This window comes from Maniola jurtina, chromosome 1 (assembly GCF_905333055.1).
Source record: "Maniola jurtina chromosome 1, ilManJurt1.1, whole genome shotgun sequence".
NCBI classification, from domain to species: domain Eukaryota; kingdom Metazoa; phylum Arthropoda; class Insecta; order Lepidoptera; family Nymphalidae; genus Maniola; species Maniola jurtina.
The window spans coordinates 13,104,612-13,123,919 of NC_060029.1; the positions used below are offsets into that span (position 1 = coordinate 13,104,612).

At 36.0% G+C, this 19,308-nt stretch overlaps 1 protein-coding gene across 1 annotated transcript in view; it reads right to left on the reverse strand.

The window, feature by feature from the left end:
• Positions 1 to 19,308, reverse strand: part of LOC123876617 (integrin beta-6-like) — a 71,338-nt gene that overhangs the window by 1,932 nt on the left and 50,098 nt on the right. The gene's annotated exons all lie outside the window — the stretch shown is intronic.

The window sequence follows — 19,308 nt, forward strand, 5'->3', positions numbered from 1 at the left end:
ATGAAATAAAGTAAATAATTTAAATATCTTAACTTAGTAGGTACAAATAATATTTTTATGAAGAACCCTTTTCAGGTCAAGGCCTCCTCCAGAGAACTCCATTTTGCTCTGTCTTTGGCTTTGAGCATCCAGTTTGGTCCCGCCACTTTTTTTATGTCATCGTCCCAACGATAATGCGGCCTTCCTCTACCACGTGTGCCTTTGGGGCCTGGCCAGCTCGTTACTCTCTTTGTCCACCGGTTGTCCGTGAGTCTACAAATATGGCCGGCCCATTTCCATTTCGATTTAAGTGTATAGGAAAGTGCATCGATCAGTTGGGTCTGTTGTCTGATGACAGAATGGCGAATTTTATGTATTCTTCTTATTTTCAGTAAGCTTCGTTCCATTGCTCTTTGACAAGTTGTTATCATTCTTTTTGCTTTCTCTGTAAACTTCCAAGTTTGGCAGCCATACGTTAGCGTGGGTAGTACACATGTATTCATAATTTTACTTTTTATATGCATTGGCATTTTACTTTTTAATATTTCTTTTAGGCTCCAGTATTTATTCCAAGCAAATTTAATTCTACGTTCTAATTCTTCTTCGTTATTAGTGTTGCCGAAAGAGATTTGTTTTCCCAAATAAATATATTGCTGGACATACTCTATTTGTGTGTTTTCTATCGTTATGGGAGTTTGAGTACCATTTGTCATTAGTTTTGATTTGTCGAAATTTATTTCCAGTCCTGCCTCCTTGCTCGCCTTACTCAAGGAGTCCAACATATATTTCATTTGAGTGCTACTTTCTGAAAAGACGGCTATATCGTCGGCGAATCTCAGGTGGTTGAGGTACCTTCCTTGAATATATATACCTAGCTTGTCCCACTTCAATGAACTGAGGACTGTCTCTAGCACGGCTATAAAGATTTTTGGAGACAACGGGTCTCCCTGTTTAACTCCTCGGTTGATGGGGATCGGTGGGCCCGTTGATTCAAGCCGAATCTTACTGGTACTATTGTCATAAATGTATTTTATTATTGTAATATATTTTTGGTCTATATTTAGTGCTTGTAGTGACTTCCATATGACTTTATGTTTCAGGCTATCGAAAGCTTTTTGATAATCAATAAACGCTATATATAGAGGTTTCCGATATTCTAAAAATTTTTCTATTAGTAGTTCGACAGTGTGTATATTATCAATTGTTGAAAATCCTGATCTAAAGCCCGCTTGTTCAATTGGCTGGTTCGACTCTATGTACTCTTTAATTCTTTTCTCTATCAGAGATGCAAAAAGTTTGTAGAGGCAAGGTAGTAAGCTTATTGGACGGTAGTTTGCTATGTTGTTAGGATTTCCTTTTTTATATAATAGTATGATCGTAGATTCTGTCCATTGGCTAGGAGTGGTGCCTGTCTGTAGTATTAGATTGAATAATTTAGTGAGAGGGCCTGCTAAGCAAAGGCTTGCCGTCTTTATTGACTCGTTAGATATGTTGTCGGATCCTGGACTCTTATCATTTTTTAACCGTTTAATTGCATTCAAAACTTCAATTTCGTCAAAAGGAATGTGTTCCTTGCTCTGTGACTCTATATAGTTGGTTTCATTGATCATGCTCTTGGCGTCGTTTGTGTTCCTTTCGCTATATAGGTCTTTGTAAAAAGCTGTCGCTAATTTGAGAATGTCTTTGCGGTTTTGAATTGTCTTGGTAGAGTTTTTCAGGCTGGTTATCCAAGTTTTATGAGATTTAAGTTCTTTATATGCTTTTTTCATGCTACCAGTCCGTAATAAGTGTTTTTCTATTATCTTGTGTCTATGCTCTCCATAATCCATTTTTAAATATTTGTTGGAGAGTTTGTATAAAGCACTTAACTCGTTTTTCATAGCTCTTGTTTTTGGCTTTGTCTTTTGTAGCTCATATTTCCTTTTGAGTAAATTTATGGTGCGGTCTTGTATAATTTCATTTTTAAATTGGCTAGATGGTATGTGTGCATATGTCTGGCTTGAGGTTATCGCATGGATTATTTTTTCGTAAAATACTTGAATCGAATCTTCCTGACAGGCCATCAACATGTCAATGTTGTTATTAAGATGTTCTTTATATCTAGATATTTCTTCTTCTCGTAGTAGTAAGCTCTTTGGTACATTACTAAAACTTCTTCTAGATTTCTTAGGTATCTTCGTTTACGGAACCCTAAAATACATAACTTAGGTAGATATAGGAAAAGCGTGCCGTAGTGAGTCATATAGGATTTTTGTGACGCAGCATGTGAGTCAGACGCATTAGCGGTCACACTGGGCCCGAATACCGATTAACGAGAATACCTACTGTTTAAGAAGCTACTGTTTAAGTAAATATTTACCAAGACGAAGGGGAAGTGCGTGTTTGCCTTATTATATCTACACGCCGCCTATCGCTAAAGTGGAATTAGGGCGTCGACAGGAAAATTTGTACAATAACAAAATTCGTAAAATCTTCTAGAATAGGGAAATAAAGTTCGTAGATAGACCATCCTAGCCATCTTATATTTAGTAGATGCCCGATTCCCTTTCTTCACTCGGTATAACAACTAGAACGCTGCGGAGGTAGGTAGGTACTTAACTGTCAAAGTTTCATCAAAATAGGAAGTTACCTAAGTACATAAAATAATTAATATAATAGTAGATAATTTGTTGCAGAGTTATACCTAGTTATATCAGAAAAATTAAATATTTTATTTTGGTTCGTAAACCGCTTAAAATCGTAGGTAATTAGGTAATTAATTACAATAATTGAGATGTGATCGAGGCAAAAGTCTTTCCTGACCAATTCAATTGAAGGGTCCCTAATTAACTAGTTTCCTAATTATCTATAAATTAGTTGATAATCTTCATGTGAAATAATAATTGGCATGTCTGTCTTTCCTGTGTGGTTTAAGAGCGTTTAATTGGCAGTAATTGAATCGATAACGGATGTTACAATTAAATTGTAATTGATTACGTAATTTGTAATATCGTGTAGCTTAACCCTTTAAACAGACGAAGTCTATACTAAACTGGTTAACCATACACCATTTATTTGTACTCCAGAGACCAAAGTGTATTCCATCTACAAAAATCTTAATAAATCTAGCGGAAGTCCGCAACCGGAAAAACACCCCTGAATTTTTCTTTGGCATAGTTACCTACGAGTATATGAGCGCAGCTAACATTTTTTTTATAAATTTAATAATTTATTAATCATTAGTATTAGTAATTTTTTAATCATTAACATTCCCATTTCCCCTCCAACTAAGCGTAAAGCTTGTGCTAGGAGTGTGTACGACAATAGTGCAACGGGTGCAACTTTCGGATTTCAGTCCGCTACTATAACCGTTGAGCTATTGAGACTTACATTAATAGGAAAGTATAATAAGGTAAGTGTTACATACGAGTACAGCGCTTCCCAAAGATTTTAATTTGTTAGTACTGTTAATGGTAAAAATAAATTACCCTAGATTTATTCCAAGTAGGAAAATCATAGCTATTATTTTATGCTCCCTTTTACCTAATCTTAATAAGTACGATGTTATGGAAGTTACGATGTTATTCCTTGCAGGTGTCGATATAGTCCATGGCCTTATGTACGATGAGTGGGTTATGTATACCTATAAGACCATAGTCAATCGAGCGGGGTTTTAACATTGTCATCTAGGACCTTTCGGGTTTCAGGTCGATTGAGCTATGAGGCCATACCCACCACGACTATTATATGACTTCTGCTTTATGTCGAAACTAGTTCTCAAATAAGTATTAACAAATAACTCTTTCAAATGGTTTCTCGAATTGGATCGTAGTAATCTTATAGCTGTCAGTTGTAACTTGCAGCCAAAGTGCAGCCTTGCAACCACTTGCAGCTTATCGAAGTGACGTATGATAATGAGACTTGCGTAAACCACTTTGACGTCATAGAATCCGCTGTTTAAAAGGAATACAGACTATTACACATATTGTGATCTACGTTTGTATACTTACATCGACAACCAGATGGAAACCAGCAAATTATAATTTGAATCTAGACCAGTAAAATAGGTAGTACCTACTGTCATTAGATATCATACTTCACACTTATATTACGTATATAAAGGCGAAAGTTTGTGTGTATGTGTGTGTACGTATGTTTGTTATTCCTTCACGCAAAAACTACTAGAAGGATTTGGTTGAAATTTGGAATGGAGATAGATAATATCCTAGATTAGCACATAGGCTAGGCAAAATCAAAGAGTTCCCACGGGATTTAGAAAAACCTAAATCCACGCGGGCGAAGTCGCGGGCATCGGCTCGTATCATATGAGTAATCCAACTATTTACAAAACAATAGAGCTAATTTTTCTACACCGCAATCATAATAATTATTGGAAAATTCAGATCCAAATAAAATAAAACATCCTTTTAAAACTACAACTTGGTTCTCATGCGCGTTATCATCACACAGAACATCGTGACCGTAACACGTAATCTTCCATTATTTATATGAGTAGTTCCATTCAGCCCTATAAAAGGGATACTGAGAGCAAAGCAATACAAAGTTATGCGTAATAAAAAGCGATATTGATAGACTCGGTTGGACAGGAGGTGAGTTTGACATCCTTATTATGCTGTTCCGAAGAGAACGGTATTGGAGCTTCGTAGCTAGTGATGTACCAAGTTATGAGGGGGACCGAAACGGGACGTCATAGAATAATTTCTAAAATAATAACCAAATAAACTTGAATGGAATAGAATAATTATGTTTAAAAATGTATCATTCCAATACTTAATACAAATACATCATGGTTATAATATATTTAAGCATATTTTTGCATTCAAATTAGTCGCCTAAGTGCCGTGCCAAAGCAGTTTGGATGTTGCAGCTAAGAAGATGAAATGATGTAAAGGAAAACGAAAACTGTGTAAAAACTATGTATGTTGCAACGTCATTGTTATTGCTTTTACTAAAAATCTAACTCTGCACAATTTTGTTACTAAACCGTTTTTTTAATAAAAAATAGCGAGGAAACGAGCAGGCGGGTCACCTTGTGTTAAGTTTAGTAGTTAATAACAATTCCTAATTACTTGTTATTTATTAGTATTTACACGGAGCAATTAGCATTAACTATCGTCACGTACTATTTTAACAGAATATGTCATAAATACCTACCCATCTATTATGTTAAAATGAACTACGCAAACATGTTGCATCAAATATGCATTTAATATTTTAAAGAACAATATAATTTTTCACATGGATGTTTCTCAAAAATATTTTGTCCTTATATTTTAAGCGATTATACACGAGATTTTGTTGGAGTTGACCTATTATAAATTATAATCGCAGGCGCGCTCAAAGAGGAACAAGGCCCGCATTGAAATCGGGACGTCCCGCTGAATTGACGTACATGTAACAACACTATTGTACAGACAGGACAAACACGTCCTTATAGTGTTACGCGAGATATCCTCGGAGTCTTGACCTTTTATCGGAGTCCGGCCGCGTATCGCACAACTGACCCTTTCATATTTAACCGAGCCAGTGTATTTGGTAATTAAAATGTGAGGGCTCTATGATATAATATTTAGGTATATTTAAATAAGTACAAAGTTTTATATAGGTACAGATTTATATATCTTACGACTTGTAATCGCCTGGCCAAGGTACCTACCTATTCTTTTTCCGCTTTCAGGGCAATAATTTTATATTGGTTAAGCGGATGGGCCGTGAAAACCTAGCTGACAAACGGACATATACTTTCGCATTCATAATATTAATTAATTATTATCGAATATGGTTTTTGTTTGAACATCGCGGCATCCAACTGTGTTGGTAGTATTTACCTATAAGTACGCCTACAGACTATTCTCTGTGTTGAGTATGAAAGAAACAAGTTTACGACGAGCCAGGCACGTGGGTGTTTTGAACCTGTGGTATGACGAGTTTTGCTGGCGTAGTTGGAGGGGTTTGCCAACAAATCGTGTTTGATTCATCGGAGATTAATAAGAAACAACAAATGTCATAACTCAAAATTTAAAAAACTCTCGACACAAAAACCTCTAAGTATAAGAAAATTAGAAAAGAGCTGATAGCTTTGAAATGGCTGAACCGATTTTCTTCAATTATAACTAAGAACACTCTCGATCAAGCCACCTTTCAAACTTCATTAGTTTAGGAGCTACGATGCCACAGACAGATACACTAATACCCACGTCAAACTTATAACACCCTTCTTTTTGAGTCGGGGGTTAGAAATAAGCGATTTTCAAGTTACTTGAGTAAAGTTTATCTGTCATTCCAAAGACATGTTTCTTTCTATTAAGATCATTGCCCGATTTCCAGTAGTGGTCTGTATTAACGCTCTGTGAACATCTCAGAGCATCGCTTTCGATGAACAAGAACAAACAGATTGACGGATGACTCAAGTCGGTTGATCAAATATGTAAATGTTTGTCTGCAGTCCGTGCGCTAACATATCGAATAATATCTTCTTTAGGAGCCACTATAATATATAAATTCATCCTGAAACCGATCTTATTGCGATGAATTTAAGTTTATTTTAAAGTAAAGGCTAAGTTCGGTTATCTTTTGTTTCCACGTCTTGTTATTAATAACGTGTTAAGATTGAGCCTTTGTTTGATTGATTTTGAATATCTATGCATGACTTATTACGCTATACATATTTAACACTTCTAATATACAGATATAAAATAATCGTTAGGAGTAACAATGGCAAAAAATTGTTTTCCACCATACCAAACCAAAAAACCATAAACTAAGCATTTAATTTAGACAGATTTACTGTTAGATGGGTTGGCTTCAATTTTGGCGTAAATATAATGACTCTACTTAATACATAGAGACTAGGGTCTATTTGCCCATATGAAAACTCGGACGTGGCAAAAATATTATTGTTATCGCTACAGACCGCAAGTAAAGAGGTAAATAAACCGATAATAAAATAAATCCAGCCTTCTTCGTACTCGTGTTGTGGCACTCAGACCAAAAAAAAACATTAATAGCGAAAATCATTTCGCTCACAAGAAGTATTTGCAATTTACTCGTTAACCGCCCACTCAATTCCTGAGCTTCATTTATTCCATAATAGGCAATAGGTATTCGTGAAGCAACGTGCTTAAGGCTCGGTCAGACACAACGCGTAATGGAATGGATAGCATTCCAGCGGATTATAACTTAGGAGTTATAGTATAAAAACTGTAAGTACGCAAGTCGAACTGAATACACATAAGACTGCGTTGCTGCGCTCCACATTGTGATTTGTGGCACTTATTTCAAATGTTCAGTGTAACGATCAGCCGTGTAAGGAGTTAGGGATCAGGCAAACAGAAAGCGTGAAGTGGAGTATTTTTAATACCAACTTAAACTGAGCTTTATAAAATTTTACATAATATTATGGCTGAAATTGGTACCTATACTAAAAAGTGAAACTGAACATAAAGGGGACTTAAACGACACACTGTCGTTAAACTAAATACTCATAAATAGGTATACATGATTCTAGTGAAAGACGCTGTACCTTGGCTCCACTATATCCTGCTGGTGTACGTTGTGCCTACGGTCGATCGACCGAACGAACTGCTGTCCCGATTTCTGAGTCGTAGCTGTCGTGTGCTGTGTGCCCATCCCTTTACGCAAATCAACGCAGTAAAATCACCGCAGTAAAAGTGGTTGGGCGTTTGGGACTGGATTGTCCACCCACACTTTTATCTAGTTGCAACGGGAAACAGTTATAACTAGGTCTACCATCAATTTTTCAAAATATAGCATATGCTAAGGCACAAAGTTAGTAATAACATTGGTATGAGATATTCTTCTGACCGAATTTCTCGAAGTCAAACTCAACAAAGATTATACACTATTATAGTTGTGTACGAATGTGTACGCAACCTCAGGTGCATTCTCTATTTCCTCACTCTCATAGTCTGATAGGATGATGGCAATTCTGCATGCCTGGAGAGATCAGATACAGGCTTTATTTGGAACAGAAAATGATAGTTTAGGGGAGTTTTAAATTGCTCAATAGTTGAGGGAAGCGACTGTAATTCGAAAGGTTGTGCATTCAAATTGGTCTATAAATTGTTGTACCCTCTATTTATGCCATATTTCCTATTAAGACCAGGCAAAGGTAGGACGATGTACCTACGCCACTTAGGTGGGACAGCACAAAATTCGAAAAAGAAGAGAAGACGAACATTTGGGTAAATATATTATGATTTTATTGTAATGAGAAAAACGTAGAATACCTATAGGACAGTCCCGATAAATTTGGACGTATGCTAGGCGTAGTTGAAACGGAGTTACACTGATTTTCTGTGTAAAAGTTTACATAATGTTTCCATAGAATACATAACTAACACTTGCACAGTGCAAACCAACGCTTAATATTCTGCTAAACTAAATTCGTGCTATGTAAGCTGACATAAAAATGTATGAATTAAAAGCAAGGACGCAATATCCAAGGGGATCCTTTTTCAATTTCCAATTTTATTCCTATCAAAATAAAGTTCGAATTTGTTCACTGAAAATCTCAATGAATCGGTGTTGCAGTTATTTTCAAAGTACCGTTCGATTTCCAAGAAAATCGTCGGATTTGGCTTCCAATATTAATTATGTGAGTGCGTTGTTAGCCATGATGTCACGTAGCGGTGATCAACGTTAATAATTAATTGACCTTTATTAAATGCATTTCAAACATTTTTTTTAATACCGTCAGCCCTTTACTGCTATCTCACCATGATCTCACCTACATGACACGTAAGTTAGTATAGCTAACTTGGAAAGGGTATACAATAATAGTCCCGTATCCCTCATTGGTGTCTATCGGCGTTCAGAACGCTAGGAACATCGCATGGTGGCACGGCTTTGCTACTTGGCGATAGGGTGGTAAGTGATGGGTACAATGATCGCAAAACAAGTAGTCTAATCTGATTCTGAAGATGCAACATGGTGGTTTACGCAGGTCAAAGACGAGGATTAAATACTCAAGTCCGACTGCAATATCTTTTTGTACAATGCGCAATCATTCACCTCATTAACCTAACGTCTAACAACTGATCAAATATATGTATATTACTAGAGAATGCCCCCGACTTCGTTTGCGTGGATTTTGGTTTTTGAAGTTCACGTGGGACCTGTTTGGCTTTCTGGGATAAAATTGTCTATGTCAATAACATGGACGCAAGCTACCTCGGTATCAAATTTCATACAAATTGGTTGAGCGGATGGGTTTTTTAGGAATCCCGTGGGGACTCTTTGATTTTCCGGGATAAAAATCCGTCCCCGGGATATAAGTTAACTCTGTACCAAATTTCGCCAAAATCGGTTAAACTGTTGGGGCGTGAATAGGTATCAGACAGACAGACAGACATTTTTTACTTTTCTACTATATACTCTATAACTTCTATAATATTAGTATGGAACTATGGATTTGCTCCATCAGGCATTCATCAATATTCTTGACCTAATACATAGACTGTTGTAGAACCTAATTCACTGTAGGTTGGAATTATGTACTGTAAGCCGGCTTTACATGTAGATAAGAGTGTCAACGTTTAGCGATGAAGGGGGAGACGGCGATATGACGGGGGTCAAAAAAGGTTACACACATTGGCCTTCGCGAATTGCGGGTTATCTGAGAATTCTGAGATGCATCGGGATTCGGGCTAAGGGCACCGTTTTAGTGTCGTATATCGGACAACAATAACAGATATCCATTCCAATACGCTCATAAATAGTCTAGATTTAGGGCAGTTTCTAGACGCAATTGAATTACTAGCAAGTTGCTGGTTCTATAGTATTGAAAATAAATATTTAAAATCCCAAATGGTTACAAATTCAGAGCTAAACCCTTTTAAATAAATTGATATTGATAAAATATTTCATGGGTATTCAATTTTCCACTAGGTGTATCACGATTTTATTTTATTTCTGACTAGCTGATACCCGCGACTTCGTTCGCGTGGATGTAGGTTTTTAAAATTCCCGTGGCAACTCTTTGATTTTCCGGGATAAAAAGTAGCCTATGTGCTAATCCAGGGTATAATCTATCTGCATTCTAAATTTCAGCCCAATCCGTCCAGTAGTTTTTGCGTGAAGGAGTAACAAACATACACACACACACACACACACACACACACACACACACACACACACACACACACACACACACACACACACACACACACACACACACACACACACACACACACACACACACACACACACACACACACACACACACACACACACACACACACACACACACACACACACACACACACACACACACACACACACACACACACACACACACACACACACACACACACACACACACACACACACACACACACACACACACACACACACACACACACACACACACACACACACACACACACACACACACACACACACACACACACACACACACACACACACACACACACACACACACACACACACACCCACCCACACACACACACACACACACACACACACACACACACACACACACACACACACACACACACACACACACACACACACACACACACACACACACACACACACACACACACACACACACACACACACACACACACACACACACACACACACACACACACACACACACACACACACACACACACACACACACACACACACACACACACACACACACACACACACACACACACACACACACACACACACACACACACACACACACACACACACACACATACAAACTTTCTCCTTTATAATATTAGTGTGATGCCGGTTTAACCTGTTGTCAAATTACAGTTGATTGTCGTAGGTAGGTAGTGGACGTAAATCTCGGTTATCCTCTAATGATTCTTGGTATTGTTTGGACTTGTAACAGCGAAGAAGCGTCAAAGTAACAGAGTGGTACTGTTAGATAGGCTACATAGGAAATAGGTTGCGGTTAATGAAACTTCGTACAGAGGCCACTATTTATTGGCAAATGACTTCATACGCTGCGGTTGGTGTTTTGACGCATTGCATTTTGTAGGAAGCCCCGATAACAAAAGTATGAGCCAAATATCATAATAATTAACAGACATACTTTCTGATTCTTAATTTTAAAACAATAATTTCAGTGGATTAATTAATAGGAATTTTATGCCAGTTCAAAACAAACGAAACATTAGGCAAAAAATCTTACAAACGTGTCTTCAACCGCGTAAAAAACACGAAAACGAATCGACCGGTTTTGATGCTTTTTGTTACAGAAGTAGATGAAACGACAGGGAAGGATAAGATATTAATAAATCCGATAGTGCCTAATCTATACTTATAATAATAATATTATAAGTCGGTCGACGTTGGCAAGAAGCTAGAAATTTACATAAATAAGATACCTAACCCTACTATGAAAAGAACCGGTGTCGTGGATACGGATACCTAGGTAGAAAAGTTTAGTACTTACCTAGTTATGTATGTATAAAAATCAAATTAAGTACAAGACACAGGTACAGGTAGTGAAGTAATATACCTACATAGTTATAGGTAAGTGAGTTTTAAACTATACTATATAGTTATTTAATTAATTACCTTACATGGTAACTCCTTTATTTGGTGATCCTGCGTATGTGCATTTAAAATCAAGTTAAGTCCTACTTTGTTAAATTGCTCTAGGAAATAATATGTCTGAATGTTAATCATAGTCTGTATATGGATGTCGTCGATCCGTTTATATTCTCATTGTAATAACCTAAGTGTAATTTTAATGATAGATGATTATGGTATGGTGGCGTAAGTAATTTATTAATAGCTAGGTTCATAGTAGTGGTTAGTACTCGTTAAACTAATTTGTCTCGCAGGTTCAGATCTTGTTGTGATTTACCTCGCCAGTAGGGAGACACGGTTTTAAAATTATAGCCTTTGTTCGATTTCAATTTACTATTGGGGGCAAGTTTTAGTTGCGAGTGGAATTTATTTCTCTTTGGACAAGCGTCGGCCTTGTTGCGATTTGTTAATTTTGTTTTGATTGCATACTGTATATACAACTTAGTAGGTACTAGGTAGGTATATTTAGGTCCAAGGTATTAACACGCATTAATTCATAAGCCAAGAAAGGGGTGTAAGTCTCCATTTCACGGTATCTAATGTAACTTTTCAAGTTAACATTAACTGTGAGTAATTTCCATATAGAACGGATAGGCAACTAACAGAAAAACGTCGTTTTTCTCTATACAATTTTGGTAAAAAAGAAACTTTGCGAAAGAAGGAAAAATTGCGCAACGGGCGATCCGACAATTTTTCAGTAACAATTTTTCAGTAATATAATTATTTGATGCAATATTTGGCTTGACATACTTTTTATTTGATTTCGTAGTTCCTATAGATACATACCTAAATAATCCAAGGACAGGAAGGACAGAAGTCCAATTTGTTTTTAAGAAGGAAGTGTACCATCGGGTCGAGGCCGTAGGTGTAGATAATCGTAAAATAAGTGACCTAACATAGCATTCGTTGTTCGGGGCTGGGAATTGCCTCGGCTTGTCTATTGGGCTGTAACTTGTAACCATTGTTATACAAAACTGTTGTTCATGTTATGCTAGTGACGATTAGAAAAGCATTAAGTCAAAAGATAGAGGGAGCCCTTGAGTTACTTTTCGCTCCAGTGCCAATTACAGACAACAGTCAGTCTACAGGCTACAGTCATGCGTGAAAATTATCCAAAAACTAACTACTTAATAAATATTTGTATTGCTTCATCTAAAAGAATTAAATCGAATTAAGGGTGGTCGCCAGAGAGTTTTATTTTTATTTAAAAAAAGAATATTAGCCATGCTAATCATGACTAATACTCTCCTTTCCCCTCCAATTAAGCGTAAAGCTTGTGCCAGGAGTGGGTACGACAATAGTGCAACGGGTGGGGTCTGCTCCTCAACCGTTGAGCTATCGAGGCTCTAATTCCATGATGTTCTCAAAGGTGTGCGAAGTTTGTTCTTCCGAGAGGTAAAATCATGATGATGATGATGACCGGTAGGTAAGTTTAGTGGAAATTTCTTGTTCTAAAATTAGAAGAGAATTTGCGCCATGAAATGGGGATACATACAAGCTACATACCTACTTTCTAAGAAGTTGTGTATCTTTGGTTTAATTTATCAATGATTGTAGCCTTGATATTTCGTTATCTGGACGTGTAAGGCCGACTTTGGTCTTGTACTTTCACTCAGAACTGGCAGTATAGTTTACTTGTGTCATGTCCTCGACAAGAGAACTTAATTAAGTAGGTACTTCTTTCGAACATGGCTTTCTCTTCGTTATCTTCAACGAATATCTAACGCTTATGATTTCTTTCCGATCTATTGATCTATTAGATAAGATTGCTATGATGTAATGTGATATCGGTAGATTGCGCATAATTTGGTTGTATGAAACAGTATTATGAAGGTAAAGCTCTCATCATCTGACAAGCTTTAATTTTTCATATTTAGTGAAAATTACTAAGCACCTACCATCATATGGATTTATTAAATTGCCTATCCTTACATGCTAGCTCTTAAAAAAAGCATTAATGTTGACATGCATCAGTAATTTTAGCTTTTAAGTGATACTGCTTTGTTTTTTTTTTACTAATTTGCCCTACATTTAGTAGAATGCTCTACTTTTTCGAATTCAACATAGATCATATTATATCTAATTTAAGCCTTTTCAGGAATAGCCTTTTAATTGAAGTAGGAAACTAGGATTATTGCTGGTACTTAGGTTAAGTTTTACACAAAAATTTAGGTACTTAGCTTAGTTAGGTAACTGATTCAAACTTGAAAGATAAAATAAAGAAGGAGTACCTAGGTAATTTTCCATTTGTTTCATTTTAAATTAGTACCTAATTTAAAAATTAAATAAATGGAAATATGCTAGCACATTGACACAGCCAAATCACCGCTAATCATTAAACTTGTAAATTAAATGTGAGAGAGTCGCGTACCTACTTATCTACCAAAGATTTAAACAGCACAATTTGTGACTGTCATCCGTTAACAGTAATCTAACTGTTGGTCGACTTGCTAGCAGAGCAACGCTGAGCTGTCAAACTGAGTGCAGCTGATAAGTGATAATGCGCTAATAGTGTTTAAATGAGAATTTTATCTTAATAGGTGTTGTGGAGTGTTGTGAACATTTTGTGGGAATTCTTGAATGTTCATCCTACGCATATCAAGGGCTAACTAGTAATGGAATGAATAATATCTACATACTTATACACAACCCTACACTACACTTTTAGACGTCATCTCAATCGAGAGACGCTAAATAAAGATCTCTTGAAGGGACTTCTACAATACTTGGATCCAGTAGCACCCCGCTACATCATTTGTCCATCTGATGAGGATCGTCTATGTATTCTGAATGAACATGAGGTTGCAATTCCGGTACCTCGATTACACATAGTGCTACACCTGGCTACTAACTACATTCCTACCTACATTATACCTACTTTTTAAAAGGGATGAAACAGATCGATTACTTTTTAAAAATCCTGATGATTGTGCGGTGTGCCTACCGAAACGGGTGATGTTTGAAACTTGATTTCGGATTTCAGTCCGCTCTTTAGCTATTCAAAGCAGGTTGAAATAAAGCAGGTTGGGGTTCAAGGCAGGTTGAAATCTTGTTGAAATATGCATTTTATGTAGGTAATATACCTAATCCAATTCATGCTAAGATTTATTATTATACCACAATAAATATCATCCTTACTCTGTGATTTTACGTAGTATCGGCAAAACAGTAGGTAAGAATTACAAACCAAACATGTTTTACTTCACCTTTTTTGGAAGTAAACAAAAGCAGAAAATACATTTTACAATCAACGGTTTATATTTTTACTTTTTAAGATTATCGTCCTTATCGGTAAATGGATAAGGTTAAACCACGTATTAAACTAATTTATAGTGACTTTAAGGAAATAAAAAGTAAACATTTTTGCATAAAATGCACTCCGGAAGGTAGTAAAATTCTTGACATTTCCGATCGATACATTGGCTCCGAGCACAGAACAGTGGGTCCGAGGTTTCAATATGAAATTTTTGCCCCGATACGCGAAAAATCCCGGATCTTTAAAGCTTACGGGGTAACATGGGTCCATGCAGATTGTAAAGGTTTTCTTGAAGGATTATTATTTACCTGGTAAATACATAAAGGAGAAAATTATAAGGTAACTTAAGACCAACCTTTTCCTAAATAAAACTTTTATGTGTCTGTCTGTTGATAACGAATCTATAGGAGTTATAGGTTTAAATGGATAAATGCCTAAATTGTGTGGTTGGTACATGATAACCGGACATAATACGTCACAGATCATCGGGCTAGCTCGTACTCGTTAGTTTCGCAAGCATCCGGGAGTCTCAATTCAGTTCTAGACTTCTTGCATACTCCTAGCAGAGTGACCTATACCTAGTCCTTAGTCATGATATGGTTATGGGAAAGAATTCAAGGAGTTCAAGATATGTGTAACCTGAGCATATGTTTGAGATATAGTATAAAAGATAAACATACGATATATCTTCATCTTAATTCTTAAACATAGATGTATTACTTACCCACGATACCTAAGTTGTTTGTAAAAACGTTGGATAACAATTTATGTCCTGAATATTATATGGCACAATAAATTCATAAAATATGAGTTTTCAATTGAGGTTTTTGTGTTTTATGATAAACTACATCAGGCCGGGTCGAGTCATATATTAGACTTGAATATAAAAATGCTATTCCAAGTGGTTTGTATCTGTGGTGGCCTAATGATTTATTACTTAGATTTGTGATAAACGAAATTTGTCATTTTATTTATACTTGCGTTACTAGATCACGATTTATGTAGGTTTGTGCATGAAGTGAGATAAATAGGTACCTACTACCTAGGTACTTAGGTACAAATCGAACAGAAGATTTATACTTAATTTAATATTTGTTTGGCTTGTGTTATGTTTTGGTTAAAGATACATTTTCGGCATTTTTTAACCAGTTGTCTATCTATGCATGAAAGTTAAAAACAGTGATGTTAGAAAACTGTGATTGTTAAAAAATGCTATCATTATAGGCTAGAATAACCTACTTCCTCCTTGCTCAACATTGAGAAAGATTAACAATTTACTTATCAAGAATAGATTTTTAGTTTCCTTAAATACCTGCCTACTAGGTCGATGATGATTATGACTTCGGTCGCGTGACTTTAGCTTTATAAAATTCCCGTGGGATCTCTTTGATTTTCCGGAATAAAAAATAGTCCGTCCTTCTCAGGGATACCGTTGCTTGGTCAAAATCGGTTAAACAGATGGAGTGTGAAAAGCTAGTACTTAGATCTAAATAGGCAGACAGACACTTTAGCATCACACTAATATATAATATATATATATATATAATATTATAAAGGAGAAAGTTTGTTTGTATGTGTGTGTGTGTGTGTGTGTGTGTGTATGTTTGTTACTCCTTCACGCAAAAACTACTGGACGGATTGGGCTGAAATTTAAAATGGAGATAGATTATACCCTGGATTAGCACATAGGCTACTTTTTATCCCGGAAAATCAAAGAGTTCACACGGGAATTTTAAAAACCTACATCCACGCGAACGAAGTCGCGGGCATCAGCTAGTTTATAATAATTGTATTAATTATTAGTTTAAAATCTTTTTAATAAAATAAAGATGAATAATGCTACCTACTTACACTTAAACTTAAGTCGAAGTTAAATGTATAATAATAATTAATGTATTATGTATTATGTATTAATGTATTATGTATTAATTATGTATTATGTTACAATAAAGCCTTATCGCGTAGTGTGTGATGCTATGCATTCCACATTCTGCATTAAATTGATTTATAATGTGTAATAAATTAACGTAGCTCATATCGTGGCTTAATGTACCTACTTGATTATTATTATAAAGGAAATAAGTTATAAGTATGGACTACGTTAACTTAGTCATGTCTGGAAATTATACTTTTTATTTCTTGTTTACATTTTCCTTCGCGTATGCTATTTTTATCCACTATAATCAAGATCTACGAAGCGATTTCAGTTCTCGTACAAACTTAAGTACCTATCGACTTAATAATATAATATCCATTTTTATAGTCCTACCTAGAATAATTATACCTAACTAGAAGGTGAAGGTGATTACCCTAATTTCTAAATTCAATGCGGTTTCAACTATCATTTTGGAATTTTAAAGGAAGGTTGCTGTTTTCCATTTTTTTTTACGCAGAACAGACTAATGTTTCTTTTCGTATTTCCTGTAACTATATAAAGCATATGTATAGACAGAACATAAAGGGTCGTCGACGTTGTAAGTGCGACTCGCATCGTGTGAAAAAATCCCGACGAGTAATGCAGATGACTGCGAATGATTGTCGGTATAGGGTGTGGCCACATTGGTAGGGTTGTTAATACCATGTGTAGATGTGCATTGGAGATGTTCATATTATAATTTTAATGATTTTAATTCTGTCTGTTTTTAGGCTCATCCTTTTAACCAATTTTGATGAATTTTGCATCCCGGAAAAGAACATAGGCTACTTTTTGTCTAGGAGAACCAAAGAGTTGCTCCGAATTATTCGGAAAATTTAAATCCATGCGGATGAAGTGTTGATAAAATTATTATCTGAGCAAATAAGAAGCAAGTTGCTCAATATTTTTTATAAGAAGCAAAATTAGAAAAAAATTATTTGAATTGTTTTCTATTAGGAAAAAATATACTTTTTTTTTTGTAATTATTGTGCTACCAAAAGAACTGAAACTACTGTAAACATAAAAAGCTATGGTATAGAAATAGAAAAATTCCGGTTGAAGGTGACAACCCTACGGGGGCTAATACGTAGCGACCAACATGTGGCATTGAATAAACACTATGACACGCCGCTTTGCCACATTCTGCGGTTGGCTCCGCAAATTCTGAATAATTCATTGTATATTATTTTTATTGCATGATTTGATTAATTGTTTTTCCATTACATTTAAGTTATTTTTATTTACCCAACACATAAATAATATGTATTTTCAATAAATATAAAAGATAAAAATGTTATTCATTAGCCACTGAAAATACACATATATTAAAGCTCTATCTACATAATTTTTTTCAACTTCTAAAAGATTTTTTATTCAGTTCGATGCTATACTGTTCGTAGTTATTCTTTTGCACAAATATGCAAATGAGTGTAATAATATTTTATAATATCTTTTAAACCAACAACGGACATATTTTAGTTCAATATAGAAAGATATAGAAAAATATATAGGTACGAGTAAGTGATAAAGTATATAAGACCTTGTTCATTAAAAATATCGTAATTCGCTTCCTCTCTAGATATCAATCCACGTGTTCGACCACTGGGTTGTGAGTTGTGACCGCAAACCAGCGTATCACTTACGCGTAACTAGTAGATGCGCGTGTTCTTTATCACCCAAATGTGGTGCAACCCCACCAGCCTGCTGCATCGAGTCACGTAATCCAGTCTCTGTGCAGCTACGACTAACTGCGAATACGAACGGTTCAAGTTTTCAAACTCTTGCCGTAAGTTTACGTTGCAGTGTAGCGACATGTCGCTAGACAAAAAGTTGCTGTCATCACTATCATCAACAACAACCCATCACCCACACTACTGAGCCTGGGTGATAATAAGAAGGGCTTGTCTAGAGTCCACCATGGTAGTCAAGTGTGGGTTGACAGACTTTACACACCTGTGAGTGCATTATGGAAAACTCTCCGACATGCAGGTTTCCTCACCTTGTCGTTTTAGGGTAAAAATAATAATATTATGAAAACGCGTGCTCTTTTATAAAGGAAAATGAGTATTGCGGTGTCTAATCAGCATGGTTGACAGATATACCTAACTTCACATAGATGTTATGTACCTATTAAGAGCAGAACGAGGTCAGGAAGCAAAAGTATAGAATAACGTACAAACAAAAAATTCACTATAGGAAGCAGTGAGGAAGCAGTTGATGCTTTGGCAACTTAGGGATGATTCAAATTCTGGGAAAGACAGACTTGAGATGAGAACGAGACTGATGAGTCGAAACAATTTCATTTATTAATCCTACACTGAAGTAAAATGAAATCTGCTATGGACAACGTAACACCAGGTTAACTAGTATCGTAGAGCTAAAAATAACAGGTCATGGAGAAGCTTTGTCAAAAGCGATACGTGAGAGAAGTCTCTGCCAGACAAAGGCATGTATTGCAGACAGGCATCAGAGCAAAAAGCATTCAAACAAAAAGTCCTGAGTGTAATCTTACACTTATAAATGACCGACATTTTGCAAGGTTGTTTACTGCAACTGCACT